Below are 8332 nucleotides of genomic sequence, written 5' to 3'. Positions count from 1 at the left end.
TTTTATTATTTATTTATTTTTTATTATTATTATCATTATTATTATTATTATTATTATTATTATGAAGATGACAAATGGTGCGAAGCCGAATACAAAAGAAATTCAAGTTATGGGTCCTGCCCCATGTGGTGGTTGATGGCCAAGCGATGAATAAATGATCGGTGAAGATGGAAAATTGTGGCCTAGCTCTAGGGCTTGCTGTCAAAATTGCATGCTGATCAGACACAATCTAACCGTTAATCTATCATTTAATGTTTCCGATTGGCTGGTTCATGATCCCAATACGAGACTTAGAATTTGCAAAATTGGGCCCTAAAAATGGATTCTACATGGTGAAAAATGCGAGGGTAGACATCCCCGAAGTTATCGGACCACCCAATGAATCCGAACAAGCTAAGATGCAATGTAGCACTTTGCACGGAAAAGCGCACAGTAAATCCTTATGTCATCTTCATGCAACACCTTCATACAGAATTTCGTGGAAGGCATAATTCTTTAGGTTCAAACTCCTCACTTTGAGCCTTGCTATCTCCTTCGTCTTAAGTCTGATTCGCCTTATTTTTGCGATATTGGTTTTAGCTCATAGCCTGGTGTTCATTCCATAATTTATACTCCTCATTCCAGCACTGCTTAAATGTCGTTAGGCCTCCTAAAGTTGACCAATAATAAGACGGTTTGGTTACTTTTTTTGTGTTCTTTTTTTTTTTGTTCCTCGTTCGGCTCTCGTCATTGGCTAAAGTGTGGTCAGCCGAAGAATGTGCTTGGTGGGTGAATGTGCTCGGATAAAGAGCTTGGTGGTTCACATTGTTGAATATGCTCTCGGCGGCGAATAATCGAGCCATTTTCATTGCCAAAGAATGGAGCTCGGGGTTATACATATGTTGAGTAATTTTGGAGCTTTGCCGAGCAAATTGCTATGAGTCACAACACTACCGAAATGTATATGCGTGGGCTCGAACGCCGGATATAATTGTAAAGCTTCCGAAATAGCTCCATGGTTGGTTTATCGAGCAACCTTTGCTGAAAACCTGTGATACTAGTGTAAACCCAATTGATTTAATGGAAAGCCGAGGAACTTGAGTGGTTTCGCTGAAGAATGTTGTGTTCCGCTGTCTTTAAAAGAATTATCAGCTTGGTGACATCATTTCAATGCCGAAGTAATTGAGTTGGCAACTTTGTTTATGTTTTTTACTTGCCGGATGCTCTCGGTCTACCTCCTTGCTGGGTTTGTCTTGCCGAGACATTTGGAAGGCAAATCCTCTTGGCTCTTTGATTTCCGAAACACTTGGTCGGCGACGACTCCACCTTTGGCTTGCCAAAAATTAAAGATTGCCGTTAATGGCGCTAGAGAGAGAAAATCGTGGTCGGCCTATAATATATGGTTTGTGAGCCAAACAAAAAAGTTCAATAAAGAGACTTGCTGAGTTATTGGATAGGCAAACCAAATAAAGTGCCAAATTAAATGGGTTTTTCAGTTACACATTTTAGTTCGGCCCAGAGGACACTGTTGCCAAACATCTTAATTAACAAACCAGTCATTTGGACGCAGTTTCACTTTTTTCTCGGCAACCTGTGCTATCTTGCTGGCCAAAAGACTTTTAGAGAGAGAAAGTAAAGACCCAACTTTAGATTCCACGAAATTGCTAGTATAGGTACATGTATATCTCAAGAATCAATTTTAAAGTAAACTTCTCTGAGGCAATAAATAAATAAACAATGTTAGAGGTAGGTTTGACCGAGCAACCCTTTTGATGATGCCGAAAAGAAGCTCTCACAAATAAAAGTGTGAAACCCATTTTTAGAGAGAGAAAATGAAGATGCAAAAGTGAATTCATGAGCTCTGTTCTATGTTAAACTTTTCATCAAGATTTACCATGACCAAAAGTTTCCAGAGAGTTTGTAGGCACACACATATGTATATCCCATTCAAAAACCAATTTTAAAATAATATTCAGAGAGCAAAAAGATCAAAAGTGTTGTTAAATTTGTACTTACAATAACATGTTTGCTCTTCTCTTTGTTGAACTATTGCAGACGTTTCTCATAGATGGCGCTAATTGTGAGACCTAGAAAAATGCTCTCACATAGATTGTAGAGATCCAACGAAGAGATGACATTTGCCCTTGTAGATCTGCAAAGATGAGCATGGTCGGCGCCACCCAATCAGGATTGCCGACCGCAGACACTCCGATGATAAAGTAAGCATCTTGAATCAAATAGAGAAGATAAAGAACAAAAGAGGGTGAGTGTGTTGTGTGGGGCAGAGATATGAGACATACCCTCATTCCATTGGATGCCCTCTTTTTATAAATGGGGGTGTGATATTTACTTCATGGGCTCCATTGTTTGGATTGGGCCTAATAAGCTGGTATATATTTTTTTCTAGCTCCCGCAGGTTTATATTTTTTCAAAAAACAAATTCTAAAAATAGTAAAAAAAACTCAAGTTAAACATGACGATAACTTTGATATCATTATTAGATCAATTCATTAAATCAAAAAATTCAAAACTAAAACACATTTCATATATTAAACATAGGGCAATTTACAAAAAAAAAAAAAAAAAAAAAAGAGCCTAGAGTTTCACGTGTTTTTTAATTTAAACCCCAAGGTTTTAATTTCAATAAATTAAACCCTAGAATTTCATTCGTGTTTCAAATGTGAACACTTCGCCCATATTTGTTTAATTGAACTAATAGAATCTGGGTGAAATTTTTAGATTCAAACACACATGTTCAAGCACTTATATCTTCCTCGTGTAACTCTATTTCGCCTCATTTTTGCATCATTGGATTCACCTCATGGTCTAGTTTTCATTACATCACTCATATGCCTTGTTCCACATCTTTTGCATGCTGTCGAAGCTTCGAAAATTGGCCAAAAATAAGATTCTTCTCTCTTTAAGCAAAATTTTCATATTCAAACACACATGTTCAAGCACTTGTATCTCTCTCGTCGTAACTTCCTTTGGCCTTATTTTTGCGTCGTTGGATTCATCTTATAACCTAGTTTTCACTCCACCTCTCATATGCCTTGTTCCACCTCTTTTTGCATGCCGTCAGAGCTCCAAAAGTTGACCAAAAATAAAAAATTTCTCTTTTTGGGCAAAAATTTCATATTCAAACTCACATATTCAAGCACTCGTATCTCTTTCATTGTAATTCTGTTTCGCCTCATTTTTGGCATTGTTGGATTCACCTCATAGCCTAGTTTTCATTTCAACACTCATGTGCCTTGTTTCACGTCTTTTTGTATGCCGTCGAAGCCTCAGAAGTTGGTCAAAAATAAAATTTTCTCTTATTGAAAGCCAAATTGCATGCCATCAAATTGCAATTATAATTATAATGAAACTAAATGGAATTGCGACGAGGGAGATACAAGGGTTTCAACATTTGGATTTGAATATAAAAATTTTGTGCAAAGAGAAAAAATCTTATTTTTGGCCAATTTTGGAGCTCCAACGGCACCCAAAAAGTGGTGGAACAAGGCATATGAGGGATGGAGTAAAAACTAGGGCATGAGGTGAGTCCAACGATACAAAAATGAAGCAAAACAGAGTTACGACAAGGGAGATACGAGTGCTTAAACATTTATGTTTGAATCTAAAAACTTTGCCCAAAAAGAGAAAAATCTTATTTTTAGACAATTTTCGAAACTCCAATAGCCTGCAAAAAGTAGTGGAACAAGACATATGATGGGTGGAAATTAATTAGGCCATGAGATGAATCCAATGATACAAAAATTAGGCGAAACAAAGTTACGACGATGGAGATACAAATGCTTGAATATGTGTGTTTGAATCTAAAAATTTGCCCAGATTCTGTTAGTTCAATCAGACGAATATGGACGGAGGTTCACATTGAAACACTGATGAATCTTCAGGGTTTAATTTGTCGAAATTAAAACACTGTTCTTTTCTTTTTCTTTTTTTTTTTTTTTTTTTTTTTGTTTTTGTTTTTGTTTTTGTTTTTGTTTTTTTTGTAATTTGCCCATTAAAACATATGATTACTCATTAAAAGCCTAATAATCATATATTACATGGTAACCATCCAAAAGTGTCTGTTAACAACAAAAACAACTATTCATTTCATGATAACCATCCAAAAATATCAATGAAAACAACCAACCATTACATGATCATCATCCAAACATATACTAAATTTAATTTGGTAAAAAAAAAAATTACAAAAAAGATAAATTTAGCTAAAACCCCTCCATTAGACCCTTAATTGGTAAAAATGACAACCCAATTTATTATACTTCATAAATCTCGTAAGGAGAAAATGCATAATTGAGCAAAGACGGAGTAATTTTTTTTCTTGGACAATATATATATATATATCTCACAAAATTCTTTTGACGAGGAACAATTTTGCTTTATTTTATACAATAAGTTTAAAGATGTTGTGTATGTGCATTTTTGGTTAGTTCATTTGGTATGTACTTTTTTTTTTGGTAACAGTAAAATATTTTTGTGAACCAGAGTAATAAGTTACTGTGAGACAGAATAACATATTACTGTTTACGTCAATTTTGACGGCATTTTTTAAAAATTTTTATTTTTCAAGAATTTCATAATCAACATGGATCTTGTTTGATAAATTTTGATGAAATGATTCTAAAAATACTAATTTTATTAAAAACTAAAATTTAGATTAAAAGTTATATTATTTTAAAATTTAAAATATTAGATTACTCAGTAAGTATATTTTGATAATAGTGATGTGTTCGATTTTTTCACAAAAACTTTTTGTGTTTGTCCTTAATGCATTAAAGTTTTATTATGATGAGATTTTGGCCAAATTTCTCATCAAAAAAATATAAATGATTTATTATTTATAAATAATTTTATATTTAGTGGATAGAAATAATTTTTAAAAATTTTAAAATATCTTTCTGATATTTATTTTTGTTGAACTAGTTTGTATTTTATTAAATTGGCAAATTTGCCCTTGAAATAGAGCATTTTTCATTTGTAAAGTAAACAACATTTTCAATTACAATATCTTTATTTGGAGCAAAATTCAAAATTGATGATCAAATGTATCATAATTAGGGGTGGACAGCGGATATACCGATCCGTCCAAAACGATCGAATCGAACCGATCCACCATATTTTGAACGGATGCGTGATGACGAGTGAATGGTTGCAGATTGATTTTTTCCAATCCGCCTAGTTTTGGATGGATGACGGATTTGCGGTTCGTTTGGCCGCAACCGAACTGCCAAACCGCAAGCACCCCTAGTAATTTGTAAAACTTTGTGTTTTCAATTTGTTTAGATATTCTGTTTGTATTTTCAATTGAAAAAGAGTTTAAATATTCTATTAAATATATTATGTTGAAAAGGGGTTTTCAACTTGAATATGTTTTTTGAATTGAAAAAAATAAATGTAATATTTATCTATATATATATTTTTTATTTTTAAATCTAACTCTAAAAATAGTAAATAAAAAAGATGATATATGCTGGTTGATTTTTGTTTTCAAAAATAGATATAGATGTAATAATATAGAGGCATACAATCTCTACTACTGCTCTGTTAATGGTTTTGGTGATTAGAATTGCTTTCATATTTTAATAACTACATATTGTAATACTTTATGTGGATGAGACATGTTGTGATTGTAATATGTAGATAAGGCATGTAATGATTGTAATATTTTAAAGTTTCAAACTTTCTTTCTTTAGATGAGGCATGCAGTTAGTGGCGGAGCTAGGAATTTAATGTAGGAGGGGCACTTATTAATTATAATATCAAAATTTTTATGCGACTTTATTTTGTGGAAGAATAATTATAATCTTCTTCTTGAGGAAGAGATGATTTTAATTTTGATTTTCTTTTGAAATATTTCTCCATGACTGTTTTAAAAAATAAAAATTCATAATCAAAATCACAAACCCCCACAAATGAAAATCTCTAATTTTAATAGAAATCAAAAAATTTAAATTTAGCACAAATCACAACAAATAAAATTTAAAATATACCAATATTATAACAAATGAAAGTCCTTAATTTAAATAACAATTACTAGAAATTAATATTCCATCGGTCCCAAAATAATGGTCCCTTTTGGGGAATCTAATTTTTTTTTGGTAGTATAATTATTGCACTTTAAAAAAATTAATTTTTCAAAATTATCCTTTGATATTACATTTTTTGGGGAATGTCAATGTCATAATTGTACTTTTTATGTTGTTCATGAATTTGAAAGAAGGACAAAATAGAAATGTTATATTATTTTTGTACTTGATTTTTGAAAATAGACTAATATTTTAGGACATTGGAAAATGGAATAGGAGATTAATATTTTGGGACGGATGAAATATTTTTAATTGTAGCACAAATCAAATCCCTAATTTTAGCACAAACAGTAACAAACCAAAATCCTTACTTTTAATATAAATCGCTACCAATTAAGATTCATAGTTTTAACATATCAAAATCTCTTATTTTAACATAAATAATAACAAATGAAAATTTTTTACAAATTAAAACTTAGCAAATAGCTATAAATTAATACTCATAATTTTTATTTAAAAATAAAAAATTATAAATACAGTTACCTGTAAACAATAAAGATAATATATCAAGGTTGTAGTGTGATTCTAAATCTGTATTATGTGATGCTAATATGGTGAATCGCGTGTTGATAAATTGTAAAGTAACAAAGAGAGATAATAATAAAAAAAATCTTTGCTATCGTTTTCCCATGAATAAAAAAATAAAAAATAATAATAATTGGATTGAAGGTGTGTTTGGGTGTGTGTTAGTGTGCTTAGAAATTGGGTGCATGTGTGCGTGTGTCAATAGTTAAAGTGTGCTGCCAAATGGATTGCTATGTATTATGCATATAAGGCACTTACATGTAAGCTCAAAAAACAAAAAAAAAACAAAAAAATTGAAAAGTGAGGGGGCACGTGACCCCCTGCCCCAACATCCCGTCTCTGCATACGGTGATTGTAATATTTTTTTAAATCATTGATTATAATACTTTTTATTTTTTATTTTTTGAGAAAGTGCATACGGTGTGTTTGGGTGTGTGTTAGTGTGCTTAGAAATTGGGTGCATGTGTGCGTGTGTCAATAGTTAAAGTGTGCTGCCAAATGGATTGCTATGTATTATGCATATAAAGCACTACATGTAAGCTCAAAAAACAAAAAAAAAAACAAAAAAATTGAAAAGTGAGGGGGCACGTGACCCCCTGCCCCAACATCCCCGTCTCTGCATACGGTGATTGTAATATTTTTTTAAATCATTGATTATAATACTTTTTATTTTTTATTTTTTGAGAAAGTGCACAAATTGAATTTTATTGAAAATTTATAAAATTTTAAACTGCCAAACCGATTCGCATGCATCCACTAATCTGCCAATCCGCTCAATCCACATCCGCTGGATTGGCGGACGAATGCGGATTGATTTTTTCCAATCCGTCAATCTGGCAAACGGATGGCGGATTAGAGATTCCGTGGCTGCAATCGACCCGCGCCTACCCCTAATCACAATTGAAAAGTTAAGGACAAAAGTGACACAAGACTCAAATTATAAAGACTATTTGTGTAATTCGCCTTTATAAAAATGTATAACAATACAACAAAATAGGTACTTTATTTTCGAACCACAAATTATAATAATTCCTATAAAAAATATGTAATATTTATCATAAAAATATAAAATTTATCATAAAAATACATAACAAGTACATATGATGTATGTATAATGATAGTGTTTCCTTCAAAAATTGAGTAATATTAGAGACTCTAAAAGTCTCACCAAATTTTCAATCAAATATTTCACATGAATATAGAACTGACATAAGATCTATATTGTGTGAATTCCATACCTAAATAAAATATTTGATAAAAAAAATTTAGGTTACGGTTGGTTTAGTTTTAGAATTGTAATTCTCTTTTTTTGAGTTATGATTTGATTGTGAAATTGTAAGTTGAGTTTTAAAAAAAGAAAATTTATTTAGTTATGATTTTTGAAAAATATTTTTGAATTTTAAATTATGAAAAGAGAGGATTGGGTCTATCCGGTTGTTCACCCGACGTCTGGTCGGTTGACTGGGATAATACATTTTTTTTTTTAAATTGCAACCTGTTATTTGAATATATATATATATATATATATATATATTTGTTTTAGATATTTTTTAAATATGAAAATTATTTTTTAATTTCTTTTTATAAAATAATTTAACATTCATGTTACTAATCATTTTTAGCACTATATCACTAAAAGAGTTTTGAATTGAGTGTTTAATTATAAATTTTGAATTGAGCTTTAAAAATTTACCTTTAAAATTATGATTCTAAAGATAAATCAA

The sequence above is a fragment of the Camellia sinensis genome, chromosome 11 (assembly GCF_055761805.1).
Source record: "Camellia sinensis isolate YWXY chromosome 11, ASM5576180v1, whole genome shotgun sequence".
NCBI classification, from domain to species: domain Eukaryota; kingdom Viridiplantae; phylum Streptophyta; class Magnoliopsida; order Ericales; family Theaceae; genus Camellia; species Camellia sinensis.
The sequence above is the reverse complement of the archived record's forward strand: the minus strand, read 5'-3'. Positions refer to the sequence as shown.